Here is a 23,042-nt window from a genome sequence, read left to right as displayed (position 1 = left end):
AACAAAAAAGTCTATTCGCGAATAGACTTTGTGGACATAGGAGAAAAACGAAAACTCCTTCCTCCTAGGTCTGCTAAATCTCCACGGGTCTACTCCTCCAATCTGCTCCATAAAATCTTTAAGCACCTTGGCTGCTGCCGGCCTCCTTCCAGTCCTGGACTTCGACCTATCCAGCCCTGGTTCCAACACCGTATTGAAATCTCCCCCCATTACCAACTTTCCCACCTCTAGGTCCGGGATGCGTCCTAGCATACGCCTCATAAAATTGGCATCATCCCAGTTCGGGGCATATACGTTTACCAAAACCACCGTCTCCCCCTGTAGTTTGCTACTCACCATCACGTATCTGCCCCCGCTATCCGCCACTATAGTCTTTGCCTCAAACATTGCCCGCTTCCCCACTAATATAGCCACCCCCCTGTTTTTCGCATCTAGCCCCGAATGGAACACCTGCCCCACCCAACCTTTGCGTAGTCTCACCTGGTCTATCAGTTTCAAGTGCGTTTCCTGTAACATAACCACGTCTGCCTTAAGTTTCTTAAGGTGTGCGAGTACTCGTGCCCTCTTTATCAGCCCGTTCAGCCCTCTCACGTTCCACGTGATCAGCCGGGTTGGGGGGCTTTTTACCCCCCCCCCCCCCCCTGTCGATTAGCCATCCCCTTTTTCCAGCTCCTCACCCGGTTCCCACGCAGCTGTGTCCCCCCAGGCGCTAAATTTATTTTCAACAGACCCTTTAGATCAGAGTTCATCATGGAAATGGTCTATAATATCTTTAGTAAAAACAGTGTGCTTTCAAAAAAAAAAAAGGTAATTGTTGCAGGTCTGTGTTAGTGTGTAACAAATTGATTTTATGGTTGCGTAAACTGAAGAGCAAGAGGACGAGAAGCAGAGAATTCAGTGGCCTGTTGGAATGTCGGGATTCCAAAACCAAACTTCTATGCTTTCTCTCTCTTCGAGAACTCTTTCACCTGTGCCAGTTGATCCAAGGACCACTCAGCTCTCATTCTCAGTCGTGCACTCAACCGATCAGAGAACCCCTCACTCTCTCTTTCCCTATCCCACACTGCACTCAAGCCACAAGCCTTAGGAACAGAACAAACATCAACAATTGGCAAAAGATCAAGGGAGATGGGGGGGGGGGGGGGGGGGGGGGGGGGAGAGAAACTCTGCAGGGGGCGCAACTATTTGGATATCTCTTTCAAAGCGCTGGAATGGGCAAGATGGGCTGAATGGTTCCTGATCTACGACTCAGTCTGTTGAGACATACTCAACACCCTTCATCTGCAACTTCTCTTTCTTCTAGAACTACTGCAATTGCATAACAATAAGATACATTCACTGCCGAGCTGCTCAGCTTAGTCTATCAACCACTGGGAGGCCTGTTATGTTATCATTTCACAGCGAGTACAGCTCATCACAGTAGTCATTAAACTGGCATACTCACGCCACAGACACCAGTCACTGCAGAAACCTCGCTATCACCGCTCCTCAGAAAAATACACTTACTTTTAAAAACAAATAAAATCTCAAGTCAACAATGGGCAGTTGACTGGAGAGCTCGTCTCTCTCTCACTCGTTTCTCATGGTGCTTTCAATCAACCATCCGAGCCAATAAGCAACCTGCTCCGATCTGCTCCCAAACAAAAAAAAAAACATCATTGGATCTGGGGGCTTTGTTCAGCAGTCTGCAGGATATCAAGCTGGCTTTAAGTTGTGATGCAGCCGTTGCCATGGTGACGGGAACAGGGTTGACACCGCTGCAGCACTCAGATGCTGCTTGGGATGGGACTGAGGGTCACAGTGCAGAGTTGCTTGGATCCACTGCAGACATAAGAGCAATCGCTTTCAGCTCTGCAATTACTGAGGGGCAGAAAAGGAAATGAAGAGGTTCCTCTCTCCTGGCATTGTCAGAAGGGATGGCTTTTTAAAAAAAAAAACTGTTAGTTACCATATTTACACGTTTGGGGGGGGGGGGGTGGCTGGGAAGAGCCAGTTTCAGGCTTTACACGAGGCTGGAGAACAGGGGTCAAAGTCTTACTAAGTCACTTGAGTAAGCAACGTGAAGGAGGCACCTTCCCCCGGGGCTTCAACTTTCCCCTTAGTATTGGGGAGGACAAGATTGAGGAGTGTTTCAAAATGCATTCCAACTCCTCCATATATTTCTTCAGTGTACCTAGAGACCCCACAGCACAGAAAAGAGGCTATTCAGACCATCAACTCTGCACTGACCCTCGGGAAATCACTCTACCGAGGCCCACTCCCCCGCCCTATCCCTATAATCCCAACTAACCTGCACATCTTTGGACTGTGGGAGGAAACCCATGCAGAATGTGCCAACTCCACATCGACAGTCACCCAATGCCGGGTCCCTGGCACTGAGGCAGCAGTGCGAACTACTGTGTCACCTGTACTACGTGGCGATCTCCATTTATAACATTTGCAAGTCACCTGAAGGAGAGCTCCCTCAAGAGAGGTAGCATATGTGCACGTATGATATATAATAAATATACACACACATACCCCTGTATGTGTGCTGTCATATTGACCCAATCTTTGAAGCTGTTACAAAAACTGGCAAGTGTTTTGTAGCCGCCATCCTTCATTTGGTACAAAATATAGGATCAGGATATTTTTATTACCCAAATATTTTAAAGCTACAGATACATAGTAAGAAAATTGTAAAGGGCAAGGTGCAAATGTCTGACACTTCCTCAGAATTGAGCACAGGAGTTAACAGTTAAATACTGAACATCTGTCAGGATATTAATACCTAACCGACATAGGACCATAAGAACTAGGAGCAGGAGTAGGCCATCTGGCCCCTCGAGACTGCTCTGCCATTCAATAAGATCATGGCTGATCTTTGTGTACTCAGCTCCATTTACCCAACCGCTGATCAAAACCCTTAATTCCTTTAGGTGTTCAAAAATCTATCTAACTAACTTTGCCTTAAAAACATCCAATGAGGACTTCCGGGTGCGGCGATGACCAGCGAAGTCGCATGATTCGGCAGCTCCCGTTGGAACGGACTTTTGGGCTCTTGATAAGAGCCCCAACGGCAATGTTAAACGGCCAAAATCACTGTGCGGTGAAATAGAAGGGAATCCCCCCGGACACTGATGGAAAAAGGAGAGGATAGCGGCAGGATTGCAATGGATCCTTCGGAGCAGCGGCAAGGAAGGGAAGCTTGAAGCAAGATGGCGTCGGAAGGTGGCCGTTCGACATGGGGCCCGGAGCAACAAGAGTTCCTGCGGCGCTGTGTGGAAGAACTGAAAAAGGAGGTGTTGGCCCCGATGCTACAGGCGATTGAAGGGCTAAAGGAGGCGCAGAGGACCCAGGACTGGAGCTTCGGGTCGTGAAGGCAAAGGCTGCTGAAAATGAAGATGAAATTCAGGGCCTGGTGGTGAAGACAGAGACGCACGAGGCACAGCACAAGGTGTGTGGAGAGGTTGGAAGCCCTGTAGAATAATTCGAGGAGGAAGAATCTAAGAGTCTTAGGTCTTCGAGGGCACAGAGGGGGCGGACGTCGGGGCATATGTGAGCACGTTGCTTCACTCGCTAATGGGATCGGAGGCCCCGACGGGCCCTTTGGAGGTGGAGGGAGCTTAACGAGTTATGGCGCGAAGACCAAGGGCAGGAGAAATACCTCGAGCCATAGTGGGGAGGTTTCACCGCTATAATGACAGAGAGATGGTCCTAAGACGGGCGAAGAAAACTCGGAGCTGCAGGTGGGAGAATGCAGTGATCCGTGTATGCCAGGATTGGAGTGCGGAGGTGGCGAGAAGGAGGGCAAGTTTCAATCGTGCTAAGGCGGTGCTTCACAAAAAGAAGGTTCAATTTCGAATGCTGCAACCGGCGAGACTGTGGGTCACATACCAAGGGAAGCACCACTACTTTGAGACGGCAGAAGAGGCGTGGACATTCATAGTGGACGAGAAGCTGGAATAGTCTGGCGAGAGAAAGAGCTTCTGGGACAAAGTGGTGGGGTGACTATGTAGGACGAGGGGGGGGGGGGGGAAGAGATGATTTTTCAACTGTTAACTCTTTAATCCTGTAAATTTTCTCTTCCCCACGTTTGGGGATTGGGGGGGGTGGGGGGGGGAGTGAGTATGAGGAACTGTGGGCGCCGGTGGGTAGGAAAGCGGGGCTGAGTGGGAAACGCAGGCATCGTTCCCGCGCTATGGTAATTATGGCGGGAACAGGGACGCAGGAAGGTGGGGGCCTCGCACAGTGAGAGGCCGAGGGCAAACGGGGAAGCAGAGGTCAGCCAGAGTTCGCTGACTTCTGGGAGCAACATGGGGGGTGTAATTACGCTGGAGGGGGATCTAGCGGAGGGGGGGGGGGGGGGGGAGGGAGCTAACTGGGTTGCTGCTGCTAAGGGGAAGTGGGGGCTGTTAGGGGGCGGGGTGGTCGAGGCGGGAGGGCACCGTCTGTGGGATATACGGGCACGTGGCAACCGGGTGAGGAGCTGGGGTAAAAAAGGGGATGGCTAGTCGACAGGGGGGGGGGGGGGGGGGGGGGGGGGGGGGGGGGGGGGGTAAAAGAGCCCCCAACCCGGTTGATCACGTGGAACGTGAGAGGGCTGAATGGGCCGATTAAAAGGGCGCGGGTACTCGCACACCTAAAGAAATTAAAAGGCAGATGTGGTTATGTTGCAGGAGACACACTTGAAATTGACAGATCAGGTCAGACTACGTAAAGGATGGGTAGGACAGGTGTTTCAATCAGGTTTGGATGCGGAGAATAGGGGGGTGGCTATTTTAGTGGGGAAACGGGTACTGTTTGAGGCAAAGACCATAGTGGCGGACAGTGGGGGTAGATAAGTGATGGCGAGTGGCAGATTGCAAGGGGAGGAGGTGGTTCTGGTGAACGTGTATGCCCCGAACTGGGATGATGCAAACTTCATGAGGCATATGTTGGGGCGTATCCCGGACCTGGAGGCGGGAAAGTTGGTAATGGGGAGAGATTTCAATACAGTGCTTGATCCAGGGCTGGACCGGTTGAGGTCCAGGACCGGGAGGAGGCCGGCAGCGGCCAAGGTGCTTAAGGACTTCATGGAGCAGGTGGGAGGAGTAGACCCTTGGAGATTTATTAGACCTAGGAGTAAGGAGTTCTCATTCTTCTCCCATGTTCACAAGGTATATTCACGGATAGACTTTTTTGTCCTGGGAAGGGCACGGATTCCGAAGGTGACAGGGACGGAGTACACGGCCATAGCCATCTCGGACCACGCTCCACACTGGGTAGATCTGGAGGTAGGAGGGGAAAAGGAACAGCACCCACTCTGGAGAATGGATATGGGCCTGTTGGCGGATGAGGGGATATGTCTAAGGGTGAGGGGGGGTGTATCGAAAGGTACTTGGAGTTTAATGACAATGGAGAGGTTCAGGTGGGAGTGGTCTGGGAGGCATTGAAGGCGGTGGCCAGAGGGGAACTGATATCCATAAGGGCACATAAAGGGAAGCAAGAGAGTAAAGAAAGGGAGTGATTGCTGAGAGAACTTCTGAGGGTGGACAGGCAATATGCAGAGGCACCGGAGGAGGGACTGTACAGGGAAAGACAAAGGTTACATGTGGAATTTGACCTGCTGACCACGGGCAAGGCAGAGGCACAGTGGAGGAGGGCACAGGGAGTGCAGTATGAGTATGGAGAGAAGGCGAGTCGGTTACTGGGCCAACAACTGAGGAAGAGGGGAGCGGCGAGGGAGATAGGTGGGGTGAGGGATGAGGAGGGAGAGATGGAACGGGGAGCGGAGAGAGTGAATGGGGTGTTTAAGACATTTTATGAGAGGTTATACAAGGCTCAGCCCCCGGAAGGGAAGGAGGGAATGATGCATTTCCTGGATCAGCTGGAATTCCCGAAGGTGGAGGAGCAGGAGAGGGCGGGACTGGGAGCACAGATTGAGGTGGAGGTGGTGGTAAAGGGGATTGGGAGCATGCAGGCGGGGAAGGCCCCGGGACCAGGTGGGTTCCCGGTGGAATTTTGTAGGAAATATATAGACCTACTGGCCCCGCTTTTGACGAGAACCTTTAAATGAGGCCAGGGAAAGGGGGAAGTTGCCCCCGACTATGTCGGAGGCGACAATATCGTTACTTTTGAAGAAGGATAAAGACCCGCTGCAGTGTGGGTCCTACAGGCCCATTTCCCTTTTGAATGTAGATGCTAAGCTCCTGGCCAAGGTAATGGCGATGAGGATAGAGGATTGTGTCCCAGGGGTGGTCCATGAGGATCAAACTGGGTTCATTAAGGGGAGACAGCTGAACACGAATATACGGAGGCTGCTAGGGGTGATGATGATGCCCCCACCAGAGGGGGAGGCGGAGATAGTAGTGGCGATGGATGCCGAGAAAGCATTTGACAGGGTCGAGTGGGACTACCTGTGGGAAGTGTTGAGGAGATTTGGTTTCGGTGAAGGGTTCATTGGATGGGTACAGCTGCTATACAGGGCCCCGGTGGCAAGTGTGATCACGAACAGGCAGAGGTCTGACTACTTCCGTCTTTATAGAGGGACGAGGCAGGGGTGAACCCTGTCTCCGTTACTGTTTGCATTGGTAATTGAGCCCCTGGCCATAGCACTGACGGGCTCCAGGAAGTGGAGGGGAGTACTCAGGGGAGGAGATGAACACCAGGTATCATTGTATGCAGATGATTTACTGCTGTATGTTGCGGACCCGGTGGAGGGGATGCCTGAGATAATGCAGACGCTCAGGGAGTTTGGGGAATTCTCGGGGTACAAATTGAACATGGGGAAGAGTGAGTTGTTAGTGGTACATCCGGGGGAGCAGAGCAGGGGAATAGAGGATTTACCGCTGAGGAGGGTAACAAGGGATTTCCGGTACTTGGGGATCCAGATAGCCAGGAGTTGGGGAACCTTACATGGGCTTAATTTAACAAGATTGGTGGAACAGATGGAGGAGGATTTTAAGAGATGGGACATGGTGCCCCTGTCACTGGTGGGGAGGGTGCAGGCGGTCAAAATGGTAGTCCTACCAAGATTCCTTTTTGTGTTTCAGTGCCTCCCGGTGATGGTCACGAAGATTTTTCAAGAAGATCGAGAAAAGCGTTATGTGTTTTGTGTGGGCTGGGAAGACCCCGAGAGTGAGGAGGGGGTTCTTGCAGCGTAGCAGGGAGAGGGGGGGGGACTGGCACTACCGAGCTTAAGTGAGTACTATTGGGCCGCCAATATTTCAATGATGTGTAAGTGGATGGGAGAAGGGGAGGGAGCGGCATGGAAGAGATTGGAGATGGCGTCCTGCAAAGGAACCAGCCTACAAGCACTGGTGACGGCACCGCTGCCGTTCTCCCCGAAGAAATACACCACAAGTCCAGTGGCGGTGGCAACACTGAAAATTTGGGGGCAGTGGAGACGGCATAGGGGAATGACGGGAGCCTCGGTGCAGTCCCCGGTAAGAAATAATCATAGGTTTGTCCCGGGGAGAATAGATGGGGGATTTGGAGCATGGCAGAGAGCTGGGATTGTGCAACTGAGGGATCTGTTCTTGGACGGGACGTTTGCGAGTCTGGGAGCGCTGACGGAAAAATATGGGTTGCCCCAAGGGAATGAATTTCGATACATGCAACTGAGGGCTTTTGCGAGGCAACAGGTGAGGGAATTCCCGCAGCTCCCGACGCAGGAGATTCAGGATAGAGTGATCTCAGGGACATGGGTGGGGGGTGGTAGGGTGTCAGATATATACAAGGAAATGAGAGACGAGGGGGAGAACATGGTGGATGAGCTGAAGGGAAAATGGGAGGAAGAGCTGGGGGAAGAGATTGAAGAGGGGCTGTGGGCAGATGCCCTACGTAGGGTAAACTCTTCGTCCTCGTGCGCCAGGCTTAGCCTGATACAATTTAAGGTTTTGCACAGGGCACATATGACCGGAGCAACACTCAGTAAATTTTTCGGGGCGGAGGATAGGTGTGGGAGATGCTCGAGAAGCCCAGAAAACCACACCCACATGTTTTGGTCATGCCCAGCACTGCAGGGGTTCTTGGGGGGGGGTGGGGGGGTGGGGGGGGTGGCGAAGGTGCTTTCAAAGGTGGTGGGGATCCGGGTCGAGCCAGGCTGGGGGCTGGCTATATTCGGGGTTGCAGAAGAGCCGGGAGTGCAGGAGGCGAGAGAGGCTGATGTTTTGGCCTTTGCGTCCCTAGTAGCCCGGCGAAGGATACTGGAAGGAAGCCAAGCCTCCGGGCGTGGAGACCTGGATAAACGACATGGCAGGGTTTATAAAACTGGAACGGATAAAGTTTGCACTAAGGGGTTCGGCTCAGGGGTTCACCAGGCGGTGGCAACCGTTCATTAACTACCTCGCAGAACGATAAAGGAAATGGGAAGGTAACAGCAGCAACCCGGGGGGGGGGAAAAGAGGGCTCAGGTGGGTCCTCAGGGGTGTTTTTGTAAAGATATTGGTACTTGGTTATGTATATTGAATTGCTGATTTTATTATTTGGGAGAGCTATTATTTTTGTTATGGCAGTTGCCATTTAGTTTATATATTTATTTATTAGTTAAAATACGGTCACGGTTATTTATATTGTTTTGCTGTTGTAAAAAGGGGAAAAACCTTTGTACTGTTTTCTATGGCCGAAAAAGTTGAATAAAATATATTTTAAAAAAAACATCCAATGAGGTATCCTCAGCAGCTTCAGTGGACAGGGAGTTCCACAGATTCTCAACCCTTTAGGTGAAGAAGTTTCTCCTCAACTCAGTCCTAAATCTGCTCCCCCTTATTTTGAGGCGATGCCCCTAGTTCTAATTTCACCCACAAGTGGAAACAACCTCCCTGCTCCTATCTTGTCTATTCCCTTCATAATTTTATATGTTTCTATAAGATCCCCCCTCATTCTTCTAAATTCCGATGAGTATAGTCCCAGTCTACTCATAAGCTAATCCTCTCAACTCTGGAATCAACCTAGTGAATCTCCTTTGCACCCCCTCCAGTGCCAGTACATCCTTTCTCAAGGAGATCAAAACTGTACACTACTCCAGGTGTGGCCTCACCAGCACCCTATACAGCTGCAACATAACATCCTTGTTTTTAAACTCCATCCCTCTCGCAATGAAGGACAAAATTCCATTTGCCTTCTTAATTACCTGCTGCACCTGCAAACCAACTTTTTGCAACTCGTGCAAGCGTTTTGTGACTTACCAATGCCAAATCACACAGGCCAACGACAATCTATATTTCTCGTTTGTTACCTTTCCCAGTGCAAAATGGGCAAGACAAATTTAAAAAGTGTTACCTTGCAGTTATGGGAGCGCAGTTATCCCAGCATCCACTGTAGATTTGAAATCACTCCCATCAACACAATAGGCCCTATAGTTTTAACAGGGCATTTGTGACCACTATGAATGCTAGGATATCTTTCTCAAAAGACTAAAAGGCAAGAAAACAAATTGTAAAATGTCCTGAGGCACTTCAAGGAAGGCACAAATAAAAAGTAAATAAATTTGGGATCATGGTTGCAAGGTAACCAGGATTGGGAAATAAATATTCCAGGGTACACAATATTTTGGAAAGAAAAGCAAAGGAGAAGGGGGAGCCCAGATAATAAAGGATGACACAAGGACATGAGTGAGAAAGGATCTGGGTTCAGAAGATCATAAAGACACAAGAAACAGGAGTAAGCCACTCAGCCCTTTAAGCCTGCTCTGCCATTCAATGAGATATGGCTGATCCTCCATGTCACTAAGTAGAATCAGTATGGGCAGAGTTTTAGAAGAGCAAGAACAAGAAAACGCTGGTGGGAGTAGTTTATAGACACCTTAACAGTTAGGCAGAGCATTATCAAGAAATTATTGGATATTGTAACAAATGTTTTTTTAAGAATAAATTTAGAGGACCCAATTCATTTCTTCCGATTAAAGGGCAATTTAGCGTGGCCAATCCACCTAGCCTGCACATCTTTGGGTTGTGGGGGCGAAACCCACGCAAAGATGGGGAGAATGTGCAAACTCCACACGGACAGTGACCCAGAGCCGGGATCGAACCTGGGACCTCGGCGCCGTGAGGCACCAGGGCTCACCCACTGTACCACCGCGCTGCCCTATTGTAACAATTGTGGAACAGATTAGGGAAAAAATTATTTTTGATCTAGTATGGAGAAACATTAATGATGTCATAGTAAAGCTCCAATCACAAACAAGAATCTTTAGCATCGGTTTGAGGAGAAATCTGGCCAAGGTTGACCAGAAGGTGTGCTTAATAAACGAGCGTTGAAAACATTTAAAGAAACAATTCAAGTGTTCAAAAAATAGATTCCATTGCAAAACAAAAATCTGGAAGAACGGTTACAGGAAGTTAAGGGGGGGGGGGGGGGGGGGAGAGATTTACAGACCACCCCACCACCTGATTTTTGGCAGCGGAGGCAGCTCGTCAGCAGGATCTACCGACCCAGATATTGTCAATGAGATTTCCCGGTGACAGCTCCCTCCCACTCCTTTAAGTGCATTTCAAGCCTCTCTCAACCATTGTAGGCGAATGCTTGAGAACTATTCTGCAGGCAGGAGAAGGCATTTGGGCGTCACAAGATGGCTCAGCCACTTGGTCCAATCATGAATCAGAGATGCGATGGAAGTACAAGTTTTAAGATGACAGCACATACTTTGAAATACCAGTCATCAGCAGAGAACCACCAAATGATCGCCAGTCTCAAATCAAATCATTTGCGAGCAGGGAGGGTCCAAATATCCAACTTGAATGGTATTGATGTATTGTGCACAATAGGTTGTGTTGGTCTACTGCAGGCTTGTAATATCATCGGATGCAAAATGAGGCGGAGCCGAATGGGGATGGGTAAAATCGGTGTGCTTATCTAAACATCGGCGACTTCCTACTTCCATTTGCCTTCTGCAAGTTGGGGTGCCTGGGGTGAACCTCTTGCCCAGTGTCTCCTTTTCCTCACAGTCACAAGGTTGTGACTTCAGCAGTGAGCCAACCTAGTGTCATTTGGACACTTTCTTGGACAATGTGAAACAAACTCATCAGCAGACAATAATGAAAATGAAAGAAAATCTCTCAAGTAGAATGAAAATTAGTAGCGGAGGAGGAGATGTCAAGGCATTTCCCAGATTGTGGGAAGACATTTGATGGGGTTATGAAGTGGGGAACAGGGCCCCAAAAGAAAAGGCAAAACTGGGTTAACAGAAAAAGGCTGAAATCCAACTTAGAAACCAACTATAAAATTGGAAAATTGGCTACTAGAAATGAAGCAACCAAACAGTCCTCAACAAAAAGACCATCGCCACAGTTATTTTTAATATTCTTGTTTAAAGCAAACAGCTTTCGATTGTCTGGCTTTATGTCTGACAGATTGCTTGTACAGTTTATCTATCACACCAGATTTTTAAAAATGCTCCTTCAAACCACAGATACAAAAAAAAAAATAAGCCTCCCGAAATCCAGCCCAAGCTTTGCATCATACTTCAAATCATTCAACCATGCAACAAGCCATTCATCTGGCGGATAATAAACCTAAAATAAGGGGCAATTATTCAGGGTGGGTGCAAGCCCATGGCAGCTGCTGGTGCATGCCAGCTCACTGCAAACCTTTAAAAGGAATCAGATTAGAGATCACATTCATCCACTCAAAACAGAATGATTTAAAAAGCGCAACACAAATATATATACACATGATGACTGCTTACCATGTGGGCTGGTCTCCCTACAACGTTTTAAGAATGTATTCTTTAGATTTCAAGATTTGCTTTGTGATTCCAGTTCAATAACATCTTCAGTTTTCACACAAAAAAAAAAGCAAAAACCCTTCATGGAGTCTCCTTATCCAGTGCAGCAACTCAGCAGCTGAAGCCAGAGAGTCTTCTTCAGCTGGGTCTGTGCGGTAAAGGCGCACGTCACAATATGCAGAAAATGTTCAACACAGTCCTCACCCACAGTCGACCCACAGCTAACTATTGCCAACGGTCAGAAGATTAACGATCGGTCGAGAGCGACCAGCCACATTTTAAATTTAGGCAGGAGGCTCCAGTTTTTGCTGATAACACAAGGTGGCAGCTTGCCAGCATTGCAGGCAGCATTTCTATTCAGGACACATTTCACCACAAGAGCATTTAAAGAGCCCCCAACACCCATACGATCTCTCCCTCATTGCCATCTGCACCACTTTACACAGGTATTAATATGAAAAGATAAAGCCATTGTGCCTGGGAATGTTATAATTTAACCCACCATCCAAGAAGGCTCAGGTAATTAGCTGTGGCTCAGCTGGCAACATTCTTGCCCAAGTCAAAAGCTAGCAGGACTAATCCCAGTTCGGAGACAAATGTTCCAGTGCAGTACTGAGGGAGTGTTGCACTGTTGGAGGTACCATCTTTGCGATGAGATAATAAACCAAGGTCTCTTCGGCACACTCAGATAGCCACAAACGATCCCATGGCCGTACATGAAAGAGGGAAGTTCTCTCATGTCTTGGCCAATATTTACGATTCAACCAACATTCAATTTGATCATTCATCTTGGACTATGTGGGTGCTTTGTGTAGAAATCTGTCCATTTCCAATATTGACTACACGTCATTGGCGGCAAAACACTTCTCTAGCACTAAGAAAGGCACTATTAAAGTGTCATTTTTATTTCATGTGTTTAGGAAGCCATTCCTGATGGACAAGCCCTCCGTATACACAGGATCTGCTCAGAGGAGGAGGAACATAACAGACATCTACAGATGCCGAAATACGCCCTCGTAAGAACGGGATATGGCGCTCTACTCATTGATCGACAGTTCCAACACGCCACACACCGCAGTTCGCCGTCCAGTACTTCCCTGGAGCAGAGAAACAACCTTCAAGCAACAGCACAACATCAACAGACCATTGTTTGCAGCAAACTACCCAGCCTTCAGTAGAACAGCGACCACAACACACCACACAACCCTGCCATGGCAACCTCTGCAACACGCGCCAGATCATCGACATAGGTACTACCATTACACATAAGAACACCACCCATCAGGTACACAGTACATACTCGTGCAACTCGGCCAACATAGTCTACCTCATACAGGAAAAGATGTCCCGAAGCGTGGTACATTGGCGAGACTATGCAGATGCTGTGACAACGGATTAACGGACATCGCGCGACAATCGCCAGGCAGGAATGTTCCCTTCCAGTCGGGGAACACTTCAGCAGTCAAGGGCATTCAGCCTCTGATCTCCGGGTAAGCGTTCTCCAAGGCGGCCTTCAGGACGCGTGACAACGCAGAATCGCCGAGCAGAAACTTATAGCCAAGTTCCGCACACATGAGTAGGGCCTCAACCGGGACCTTGGATTCATGTCTCATTACATTCACCCCCACACCATCTGGCCTGGGCTTGCAAAATCCTATCAACTGTCCTGGCTTGAGACAATTCACACCTCTTTAACCTGTGATTATCACTCTCTCCAGTCACTCCGTCAGGACCCGTAAAGACTTAATTACCTGCAAAGACTCGCATTCAAAGTATCATCTTATATCATTGACTTTGTCTGATATATGTGGTGAGAAACCCACCTCTTCACTCACCTGATGAAGGAGCTGCGCTATGAAAGCTAGTGATTCGAAACAAACCTGTCGGACTTTAACCTGGTGTTGTAAGACTTCATAATGATTGATACAGCAGGTTCGAAGGGCTGAATGGCCTACTACTCCTCCTCTTTTCTTTGTTTCTATGAGTGATTTGTGGGCTCCCAAGGCATGAAATGGTTCAATGGCAATGCACCTTCATCCACCAGACCAGAGAAATACACTAGATGTCAACCCAGAATTCAGAGTTAGATCTCTGACCTCCATTCACTGAGATCATGTGGACTGGGTTTCGACTCCTGCACTCCTGAAGAGTCAGGGACTGACTCCCAGTGAGGCTCATTTCCAAGGCTGAAGGGAAAGAGAACAAAATACAGGAAGGGGAATGTGGGAAGAAACATGGTGTGAAGGTAGCTGCTGTGATTCCTAGCTCCCAGTCATGGAAACACATAGCTGGAGGTCTCACCATCATAAACTGTTATAATTATCTTCTGACCACAAGCCTCATTCAAACACTAAATTTGTAGAACGCAAATGTCACAATCCACACTGGGCTTGTACTATATACTCACACTGAAAGTCATTCTACATCAGCCCCACAGTTTCACAATTAAAGAATTTAGCTTCACACCAGCTGTTACTCATTATGCATTCCATACACTTACAAATTAAACTGCTAACCCTTCTCAAACTGTGGAATTGCAAATCAAAACGAGAAGCACATTAACCACCAGTCAAGCTTCATTTCACTTATTTTAGAGGAAAAAATGGTCGGCAAGTATGCGCAGAGATCAAACGGTGTGCAGGTGGGGTGAAAGCAGGGCAAGGTATTCAGAAAGGGGAAAGAGAATGAGTGAGTTGGGGTGGGGCAGGGGGGTGAAGGAGAGTTGTCAGGAGGAGAGCGATGGGTTACCTCCAAGGACAACCAAGTGAAGTTGGACGTACACAGGAGGAGTGGGGGGAGTGAAGAGAGTTTTAAAAGGTACCAGTGCTAACTTGCGCTGACTAACTATGCAAGAGAAATCTGAAAAGATGGAAGGAACTTAGTTCTTAGGATTGAGAATTCAGGACTAAAGAAGATTGGATCCAAATTGGAGATGCAGCAAGTTTCTCATGCGTTTGACCCTGAATCAAGTCTGTTTGGGGTGTATGTGCTGTGTTGACTTTGTATCAAATTCCACCCTGGAACATCTTAAACATAGGAATTAAGAGGAGAAGTATGCAATTCAGCCCTTCAAGCCTGTTGAATCAGATCATGGCTGATCTCTTCCTGGTCAATCTCTTATGTTTCTGGTCAATCACACCTCATACGTCAACCCATTCATCCCCAGAATCAATCTGGTGAACCTCCTCTGAACTGCCTCCAATGCCACCACATCTTTCCTCAAACGTGATGATCAAAACTGGACACTACTCCAGATGTGGTCTCACCAACACCCTATACAATTGCAACAACACCTTTCTACTTTTATACTCCAGTCCTTTTGCGTCATTTGCCTTTTTAATTACATGCTGTACTTTCTGCGATTCATGAACAAAGACACACAGACGCATTTTGAATCTGCTTTCCATTTAGATAATAATTTGCCTTTCTTTTTTGGGGGCCAAAATGGATAACCTCACATTTCCACATTAATCTCCATACGCTCATCCACATTAAACTCCATGGGGTTAGAACAAAGGCACAGCACCAATGGGAGTGAGGAGGGCAGGGTTCAGAGAAATAACATTGCCCCAAAATGACTTCCCCTTTTAAAAAGGTTCCCATGGTATTCATGGCCACATTAAAATATTTTGCACTGACTTTCAGGTACTCCAGTTTATCAGCTCCCTCTCTCCAGGGTCTCAAGCAGTTCACACATGGCCATTTATCAAAAGGAGCTAGGAATGAACTGGTTTGGTAGAACGTTTTCATTTCATTTCTTTTACTGACCTAGATAGGGGGTGATTTTTAAATGAGAACTGCTAAAAATAAAACCCCGTCACATCTCCCTCCTCACCAGACCCCATTTCTTTCTGCCCAACTCTTAACAATCAGTTTTCAAAATACAGTTAAGGGCAAGTCAATAATTTTTCACCTATAATATTGACAATTAAGGAACATTGATTATCAACAGCTAACCAGGGCATGATTGGAATGTACTGTCCCTACATTAATAAAAAAATTTAACAGCGATAACAGAACTACAGATTTGAGAGGATCCATATAATCATGAAAAGACTGAACAGGCTGCGGCTTTTTTTGGTAGATAAGAGAAGGTTGAACAGTGATCTGATCAAGGTCATCAACAGGATAGACACAAGAAAGATATGTTCACTTGTGGGTAAATCCATAACCAGGTGATAGTCACTGATAAATTGAATAGGGAATGCAGGTGAAAAATGAACTTTCCATATTTTGCTTCGGCCAAGAGGGGATAGGGTTTTGGCACATGCCTATCCTTGTTAAACCGGTGAACTACCACAAGTGCATGTTGGATAGAGTCATTTCTGATATACAGATTGGATATTATAACCATTATTGCCAGATGAGGGGAGCATGGAATGGATCCGATGGATTTCCCAGAATCTAGTCCAGTAAGTCAACCCTACTGGAAGGGACAATAGTCTACCAGAATCGGTATCAATCTCCTGCTGGCCAAAGGGAGATTGGAACGCACCTGCTTCCTGGTTTGCCAATATCCATCCCGTCGGGGGGTGGGAAAGAGAGAAGAGGTGAAGGAAACAGTGAAGGAACCTGCTTAGGTGACACTACAGTGCAGAAGGAGGCCATTCGGCCCATCAAGTCTGTACCGATCCTCTGAAAGAGCACCTTACCCAGGCCCAATCCTCCACCCTAGCCCCATAACCCCACCTAGGGCAATTTAGCATGGCCAATCGACCTAACACTGTACCATCTTCGGACTATGTGAGGAAACTAGAGCACCCGGAGGAAACCCACGCAGACCCAGGGCAGCAAGATAGCATAATGGTTCGCACAGTTGCTTCGCCGCTCCAGAGTCCTAGGTTCGATTCCCGGCTTGGGTCACTGTCTGTGGGGAGTCTGCACATTCTCCCCTTGTGTGCGTTGGTTTCCCCCGGGTGCTCTGGTTTCCTCCCACAGTCCAAAGATGTGCACGTTAGGTGGATTAGCTGTTCTAAATTGCCCTTAAGTGTTCAAAAAGATTAGGTGGGGTTATTGGGTTACAGGGATAAAAGGGGGATAGGGTGGAGATGTGGGGCTTAAGTAGGGTACTCTTTCCAAGGGCCGGTGCAGACTTCATGGGGTGACTGGCCTGCTTCTGCACTGTAAATTCTATTATTCTATGAGACACAGGAAGAACCGACGTTGGAATCGAACCCGGGTCCCTGGCACTGTGAGGCATCAGTGTTAACCACTGTGCCACTCTAGGTTTGGGGATAAGTGGTAACTAACATTCATACTACACAAGTGCCAGGCAATGACCATCTCCAACAAGAGAAAATCCAATCACATCCCCTTTACATTCAATGGCATTACTGTCGCTGAATTCCCCCACCATCAACATCCTGAGGGGCGGGGTGCCATTGAGCAGAAACTAAACTGGACTAGCCATATAAATACCGTGGCTACAAGAGCAAGTCAGAGGCTAGGAATCCTGCAGTGAGTAACTGAACTCGTGAGTGAGTATGAGGGGGGCGGTCTAAGTTGAGCAAAAGCTGATCTGGACTAGCCGCAGAAATACGGTGGCTACAAGAGCAGGTCAGAGGCTGGGAATAACTCACCTTCTGACACCTAAAAAGCTGTATGCCATCTACAAGGCACAAGTCAGGAGTGCAGTGCAATACCCCACTTGCCTGGATAGTTGCAGCTCCAACAAGCTTGACATCGTCCAGGACGAAAATCAGACCACTTGATTGGCACCCCATCCTCCTTCAACATCCATTCCTCCCACAGTGGCAGCAATGTGTGCACCATTTACTAGAGGTACTATAGCAACTCACCAAGGTTCCTTTGACAACATCATCCAAACCCACAACCTCTCCCAGCCACTAGGACAAGGGCAGCAGGTGGGTGGGAATATCACCACCTGCAAGTTCTCCTCCAAGCCACACACCATCCTGACTTGGAACTATAATTGCTATTTCTAGGTCAAACTACTGCAGCTCACTTCCCAACACCGCACAGGCTGCAGCAGTTCAATGAAGTAGCTCACCACCACATTCTCAAAGGCAACTAGGGACAGGCAGGCCTAGCTTCCCACAAAATTAATTAAAAAGTGCTCAGTCGACGGGCCTTCGCGATTAGTCAAATGGGAATTCCTTCTAATTCCTTGCTCCTCTCCAACTAACCATCACCTTCCTGCTGCTCTGCTATTTTTAACCATCTTAATAACAAAGTTTGCATTGACCAAGTCTAATGGTGGGGTGGAAGCCAAGATAGAAACATGAATTCACCTCCAAGGTGGTTTTAAAACAAAGCAGATCAGAGTCTCACGTTGCATTACTAAAGAAACAAAGGGACCATATGGAGCTCTAAATCCAACCATTTCCTTCCTTTATCCCAATAGGGCAGAGCTTCAAGTGAGCAACCTCTTGCACCTTCCTGTGCAAGCCTAGCCAACAAACAATGGTCGGCTATTTTACAAGGGTAACATGGATCACCCATTCAGACTGCTCTGCAATGCAAGCAGATCATGGCCGATCTGGGTTTTAACTCCAGATCGCTCAATAGTCTCACTAACTTAAAAATAAGATTTTGACATTTCAATTGACCTCCAGCATCAGCTTTATGGAGGGGAACGAATTCTAACTTTTCACTGCCCGTGTGAAGTACTTCCTTTTTTAAAAAAAATGATAAATTTAGAGTACCCAATAATTTTTTTTCCCCCAATTAAGGGGCAATTTAGCATGGGCAACCCACCTAACATGCACATCTTTGGGTTCTGGGGGCGAGACCCATGCAGACATGGGGAGTATGTGCAAACTCCACATGGATAGTGACCCAGGGGCGGGATCGAACCCGGGTCCTCGGCTCCATGAGGCACTGCTCCACCCCGCATGAAGCACTTCCTGACATCACCTACCACCGCTGAATTCTAAATTTTAATGTTATGCCCTGCCGCCCTATTCTGAATTTGAGCCAGACGGAGAGTTGGAGAGAATCAGTTAGGACAAAAATTTCCACATCTTTGACCAGGATCAAAAAAAAAAAAAAAAAAACCATGTACAAATAGTCCTAAATGTACATCAGCAGGAACCAGAAACTGCTCCAGGGATTTTGCGATTTAATTTGTGACTGCAGAAAATGCTAGGTCTTGGTGCAATAAAGAACAATCACTTCACTGCAGGAAGACCGAGTTCATAGTGGGCATTTTGAGAATACCATAGGTAGGGGCTGATAGGCCACTGTTCTACCGAGACACACAAAAAATAAATCTGAAAAACATTTTGAAGAGAAACCAGGAGATTTATTGTATCGTTTCAATCTTCTCAAATCCCATGATTGCAAAACCATGCTATTCACATTCATTTTACTGCTATTTATCCTGGCTAGACAGTCCTTTAGGGCTCACTTACTTTTTACAAAATAGATTTTTCCTTTTCAAGTTGGGGTGCCAGCGTGATTGATCAAAAGTCTTACGGGAAAAGTCTTACGGGAAAAGTATATAATCACCAAAAGTAAATACTTGAACCATTATTTTGATGTTAGAACTAGACCACCTATTCCACGGAGCAAAAATCTGGACCTTTCATCATCGCACAATAGGTCGTGAATGCAAAGTTTCAAGGCTGAGATTGACATTTTGTTGTATAACTGCATCAAGGGTTATGGGTGCAAGGTGGGTCATGGACTAGAGGTACAGATCAGCAGCTTGAGGGGTCGAATAGCCTCAACAACAGCTTCCATTTGAATAGCACCTTTAAAATGTAAAATATCTCAATGTACCCCCATATTTCACCACAGCTAAAGTTGGTGCATATGATTATTTATTTAGATTTGTCACGTGTACAGAGGTCCAGTGAAAAGTATTATTCTGCGAATAGACCATGCAGATCGTTCCATACATAACATAGGACATGCGATAAATACACAATGTAAATAATTGGACATTGACATTGGGTGAATCATACAGAGTATAGTGCTACAACAGTAGAGAAGGGGTGTAGAGGGGCTGGTTTAGCACAGTAGGCTAAATAGCTGGCTTGTAAAGCAGAACAAGGCAGCAGCAGCAGGTTCAATTCCAGCCTCCCCAAACAGGCACCGGAATGTGGCGACTAGGGGATTGTCACAGTAACTTAATTGAAGCCTACTTGGGACAATAAGTTATTATTATTAGAAAGATCAGTCCAGTCACAAGAGGGCCATAAGGAGTCAGGTAACAATGGGAAAGCCATTTTTGAATCTGTTGGTGCGTGTTTTGGATCTCCTGCCCGATGGAAAAGAGACTAACTTGGATTGGAGGGGTCTTTGATTATGTTGCCCGCTGCCCCAAGGCAGCTTATCAGAAAAGTGATCTTTTCCATTGTGGTTAACGGTGTATAGGTCTACAATAGGTAAGGAAGCACGGTGACGAAGATTTGGCAATCCAAATCTACATATTAAAGGGGTCTCTGCAGAGTTTTATTTATTCAATTCATTTTACGGGATGTGGGTTGCCCTGGCTAGCCCAGCATTTGTTGCCCATCCCAATTGGGCTGGTTTAGCTCAGTGGGCTAGACAGCTGGTTTGTGATGCAGAAGGCCAGCAGCACGGGTTCAATTCCCGTACCAGCCGAGAATTCTAAATTCTCAGTGTACCTGAACAGGCGCCGGAATGTGACGACTAGGGGCTTTTCACAGTAACTTAATTTCAGCGTTAATGTAAGCCGCCTTGTGACAATAAAGATTTTATTTTGTTGTTCGAGAAGGTGGTGGTTAAGATGCCTTCTTGAACCGCTGCAGTCCATATGATCATAGAATTTACATATGGTGTAGATACACCCACTGTGCTATTAGGAAAGGAGTTTCAGGATTTTGACCCAGCGATAATGAAGGAAAGGGATATAGTTCCAAGTCAGGATGGTGAGTGGCTTGGAGAGGAGCTTCCAAGTGGTGATGTTCCCATATATCTGCTGCTCTTGTCCTTCTAGATGGTAGTGGTCGTGGGTTTGGAAGGTCCTGCTTAAGGAGCCTTGGTGAGTTTCTGCAGTGCAATCTTGTAGATGGTACACGGCTGTCACTGTGCATAGGTGGTGGAGGGAGCGAATGTTTGTAGTAGGTGCAACACCAAACAGGCTTTCTCCTGAAAGGTGTCAAGCTCGAGTGTTGTTGGAGCTGCACATATCCAGGCAGGTGGGGAGTATTCCATCACTCTCCTTACTTGCATCTTGTAGATGGTGGACAGCCTTTGGGGATTCAGGAGAGGAGTTACTCACTGTAGGATTCCTAGCCTCCTGACCTGCTCTTGTAACCATAGTATCAAAGTGGCCAGTCCAGTTCAATTTCTGGCCAATGGTAACCCCAGATGTTGATAGTTGGGGATTCAGTGATGATAATGCCATTGGATGTCATGGGACAATGGTTTGATTCTCCTATTGGAGATGGTCAATGCCTGGCACTTGTGTGGCATGAATGTTACTTGCCACTTGTCAGCCCAAGCCTGGATATTATCCAGGTTCTGCTGCATCTGCATTTAAACAGCTTCCGTGTCGGAGACATGAATTGTACTGAACATCGGGAACATCCCCACAACTGACCTTGTGGTGGAAGGAAGATCATCGATGAAGCAGCTGCAAGATGGTTGGGCCTAGACACTATGAGGAACTGCAGTGTGTCCCAGGACGGATGACTGACCTCCAGCAACTACAACTATCTTCCTTTGTGCTAGGCATGATTCCAGCCATTGCTCATATTTGAACCGGCGGTAATGGGGTCAGGAGAGGAGTAACCCTGGCAGAACCCAAACTGAGCTTCCTTAAGCAGGTTATTGCTAACTAAGTGCAGCTTGATACCGCTGTTGATGACTCCTTCCATCAGTTTACGGATGATGGGAGAGTAGTCCAATAGGGCAGTTAATTGGCTGGTTTGGATTTGTCCTGCTGTATGTACAGGATCTAACTGGGCAATTTTCAGTAGATGCCAGCATTGCAGCTGTACCGGAACAGCTTGGCTAGGGACTCATCAAGTTTTGAAGCACAAGTCCTCAGTACTATTGCCGGAATATTGTCAGGGCCCATAGCCTTTGCAGTATCCAGTGCCTTCAACTGTTTCTTGATATCACGTGGAGTGAATCGAATTGGCTGAAGACTGACATCTTTGATGCTGGGGATGGATCATCCAGCTGACACTTCTAGCGGAAGATTATTGCGAATGCTTCAGCCTTGTCTTTTGCACAGATGTGTTGAACTACTCCATCATGGAGGGTGGGGACATTTGTGCAACCTCCTCCCCCCAGAATTGTTTAATTGTCCACCACCAGTCACGGCTGGATGTGGCAGACTGCAGAGCAGACCTGATCTGTTAGTTGTGGGATCGCTTCGCTCTATCACTTGCTGCCTGTTACCTCATTTTTCAGTATGCTTGGTGCTGCTCCTGGCATGCCCTCCTGCATACTTCACTGAACCAGTTGATGGTAATGGTAGAGTGGGGGATGTGCCAGGCCATAGAGGTTACAGATTGTGGCCAAGTACAATTCTGCTGCTGCAAATGGCCCACCATGCCTCATGGATGCCCAGTCTGGAGTTTCTAGATCTGTTCAGAATCTATTCCATTTAGCACAATGGTAGTGCCACACAACACGATGGATGGTATCAATGTGAAAACAGGACTTTGTCTCCAGAAGGACTGTAAGGTGATCACTCCTATGTATGATGATCACTCCTACCAATACGATCACAGACAGATGCATCTGTGGCAGGCAGGTTGGTACGGATGAGGACTAATAGGTTTTTCCCTCTTGTTGGCTCCCTCACCACCTATCGCATACCCAGACTAGCAGTTAGGTCCTTTAGGACTTGGCCAGCTCAGTCAGTAGTGGTGCTACCCAGCCATTCTTGGTGATGGATATTGAAGACCCCTACCCAGAGTACATTCTGTGCCTTCGCCATACTCAGTGCTTCCCCCAAGTGGTGTTCAACATGAACGAGTACCGATTAATCAGCTGACTGTGGACGGTATCTGGTAATTAGCAGGAGGTTTCCTTGCCCATGTTTGACCTGGAGCCATGAGACTTCATGAGACCCAGAGTTAATGTTGAGGACTCCCAGCGCAACACCCTCCTGACTGTATACCACTGTCGATCCCGGGTTGTCCGTTTGGTTTCTTTCCTTTTTAATGACTTTGTAGTGGTTTGACACAACATTTTAGACTACGTTTAAGACTCAACCAGTTTGTTGTGGATCTGAATTCACATGTAGGCCAGACCAGGTAAGGATGGCAGATTTCCTTCCCTAAAAGGATATTAGTGAACCAGCAGGGATTTTTACGACAATCAACAATGCTTAGACTTTTAATTCCAGATATTTATTGGATTCAATTTTCACCACCAAACCTGGGTCGCCAGATCACCAGTCCATAGAATT

At 47.4% G+C, this 23,042-nt stretch overlaps 1 protein-coding gene across 10 annotated transcripts in view; it reads right to left on the bottom strand.

Annotated features, from left to right (window-relative positions):
• Positions 1 to 23,042, bottom strand: part of LOC140420826 (pleckstrin homology domain-containing family G member 1-like) — a 293,588-nt gene that overhangs the window by 99,439 nt on the left and 171,107 nt on the right. Inside the window, exon 1 of one of the 10 annotated variants that reach the window (XM_072504928.1) lies at positions 11,648 to 11,989. The exons of 8 other annotated variants lie outside the window; for them this stretch is intronic. The gene's annotated coding sequence lies outside the window, so the exon portion shown is untranslated. Of the gene's footprint in view, positions 1 to 1,506; positions 1,583 to 11,647; positions 11,990 to 23,042 lie in introns of those variants that run through there. One more of the 10 variants, XM_072504950.1, reaches the window with a different exon arrangement.

The sequence above is a fragment of the Scyliorhinus torazame genome, chromosome 1, assembly GCF_047496885.1.
Source record: "Scyliorhinus torazame isolate Kashiwa2021f chromosome 1, sScyTor2.1, whole genome shotgun sequence".
NCBI classification, from domain to species: domain Eukaryota; kingdom Metazoa; phylum Chordata; class Chondrichthyes; order Carcharhiniformes; family Scyliorhinidae; genus Scyliorhinus; species Scyliorhinus torazame.
This window is presented reverse-complemented; position numbering and strand designations above follow the sequence as displayed.